This window comes from Tachysurus fulvidraco, chromosome 18, assembly GCF_022655615.1.
Source record: "Tachysurus fulvidraco isolate hzauxx_2018 chromosome 18, HZAU_PFXX_2.0, whole genome shotgun sequence".
Lineage (NCBI taxonomy): Eukaryota > Metazoa > Chordata > Actinopteri > Siluriformes > Bagridae > Tachysurus > Tachysurus fulvidraco.
This window is the reverse complement of record NC_062535.1, coordinates 16203664-16206570: the sequence shown is the minus strand read 5'-3', so window position 1 is coordinate 16206570 and position 2907 is coordinate 16203664.

The window sequence follows — 2907 nt, the reverse complement described above, 5'->3', positions numbered from 1 at the left end:
GTGAATAGGCGATTGAGTGAGTGAGCCAATGAATGAGTGAGTGAATAATGAGTGTGTGAGTGAGTGAGTGAGTGAATAAGCGAGTGAGTGAGCGAGTGGATGAGTATATGAGTGAGTGAGTGAGTGAGTGAGCAAGTGAATGAGTATATGAGTGAGTATGTGAGTGAATGTGTGAGTGAGTGAATGGCTGAGTGAGTGAGCAAGTGAGCGAGTGAGTGAGCAAGCGAGTGAGTGAGCGAGCGAGTGAGTGAGTGAGCGAGCGAGTGAGTGAGCGAGTGAGTGAGTGAGCGAGTGAGTGAGCGAGTGGATGAGTATATGAGTGAGTGAGTGAGTGAGTGAGCAAGTGAATGAGTATATGAGTGAGTATGTGAGTGAATGTGTGAGTGAGTGAGTGAGCAAGTGAGTGAATGAGTGAGTGAGCAAGTGAATAGGCGAGTGAGTGAGTGAGCCAATGAATGAGTGAGTGAATAATGAGTGTGAATAAGTGAGTGAGTGAATGAGTGAGTAAGTAAGTGAGAGAGCATGTGAATGAGTATATGAGTGAGTATGTGAGTGAATGTGTGAGTGAGTGAATGGCTGAGTGAGTGAGCGAGTGAGTGAGCAAGCGAGTGAGTGAGCGAGCGAGTGAGTGAGCGAGTGAGTGAGTGAGCGAGTGAGTGAGCAAGTGAATAGGCGAGTGAGTGAGTGAGCCAATGAATGAGTGAGTGAGTGAGCCAATGAGTGAGTGAATGATTTTAAGGCTGAGAAGATATCTGAGGCGGATGGAGAGGTTCTGTAGGTTATCAGAGTTACAGCTGCCACATGGCTTGTGTGTGATACCACTTGTATGAATCAGATGTAGCTAATAAGATGTTTGCTACTCAGTCTTGTCTGAGCTTAGCTAGGCTTTGCAGAAAAGTGTGCTCTGCATGTCAGATTATGACTCGATATCAGTCCCTTTAAGATTCCGTGGAGGTTTTAGAGGAAAACTACTTGAATTAATTAAATCACAGGCTGAACTTGTGTCGTAATGATGTAAAGTGATGCGTCTCTGACCAGAATCTGTAGAAAATCTGTGTCATTCTAAAAAGGTTTGATCTCCAAATATCCAAAGTTTGTGTTAATGTCTACACAAAATCACTAAATCCTGAAAGGACCGATTAAAGCTGCCAGTAAAGAAAAGTTTGTCAGCATGATCCAGCCTTGATTACAAAACATTTTTTAATGAAATAAGGAAAATTCTGGTCGACTTTGACCTCCGATTGAATGTAGCGTTAGCCATGCGCTCTCTTAGCGCTCACATCACATCACATTATAACGTTTTAGACTTTGTCCGTCTTTCAGTAGTAATAAATCTCCCATCGATGCACACATTACATTACACATTCTCCCAAATTAACACTAATAGGCTGTTATAAATCATAAATAAAAGATTATCAGCACTTTGTGCTCTGCTGGTCTGTAAGACGGAGGGATTAAGACGTTCGGTGTCTGACTGCGGTTACCTTAATTACTCTCCGCAAACACAGGCTGCATTTAACAGCGTGCTCAGAAACACACACACACACACACACACACACACACACACACACACACACACACACACACACACACACACACACACACACAGGTATGCCAACTGAACCAACAGTTCACAATGTGCATAGAACCTTTACAACCAATACAGAGCACATTCACTTCTAGCAGAAATGCCAGCTAGCATGATGCTTCATGCTTCATGCACAATGCTTCATTACCTACATTATATTTGTTACTAGCTAATTCACACAGTCACACTTGTTATTAGCAATATTTACTACTTTGCATAATAACATTTATTAGCAATCTTAGTAGGCATTTATTATTATTATTATTATTATTATTATTATTATTATTATTATTATTGTTTTTTTTTCTTTCAGAATCTACCTCAAAAAGCTACCAAATATCACTAGTTTGTACCATAATTACATTCTTAAGCCAGAGGCTGCACTTCACAGTGTGGCTAGAAAAGTACATACCTGAACCAACACACACACACACACACACACACACACACACACACACACACACACACACACACACACACACACACACACACACACACACAGGTATTTCCCCCAAACTACTGCATGCCTTCACAGCTTGCTGAGAACACACACATTTCATCTCTCCTAACCTTTTCACTCTACTGTCCATTCTTTTGTCCGGATCTCTGGGTCACGTCCCCATCAGATGGCTAAGGTTTCCTGGTATCCAGGGACATTTTAATGCCTGCAGTATTACAGTCTGAATGGAACCAATAACGAACTACATATACTAGATCTGGCCAGTTTTGGTTCTGATCAATTGGTTCTGTGTTTCAGGCTTACAAGGTTAGCTTCTAAACTTCTGTACAGAACATTAGTGTTTCCACGGCTACGGCCTGGAGATGTGTCAATCAAACCGGCCAACCGTCCTTGTGTCCTCCTGTTAATCCTAAATCAGACCTATGTCTTTTGCTTACTAAATGAAGATGCTTATTTGTTTTAACTTTACGACAGACTCGTGGAACTGATTGACTGCCAGAAGAGAAATAATAGCTGCCAGCTTTGGTTTAACCAAGACTCCAATTTAGAAGGTTATTAGATTAGATCTTTACAAAACATTGGATTGTTTGAAGAAACCACTGCATTAAACAACAGTGCTGAAAAAAGAACTGTGGAAACCATTACAGGTCATGTTGATACATGGTGGTTTTGTAAGAGTTGGCAATAGAATTTTGGGGTAAGTAATATACTCCACTAAACCAATATGTCATGTGACTAAAACTAGCATTGTATGATAAACAGCACATTCAGCCAATACTGACATAAAAGGGTGGGGGGTTACCACTAGGTCAAGCGGAAGAAATTAAAGCCTTTTAATTTTGGTGATGCCACATGATCA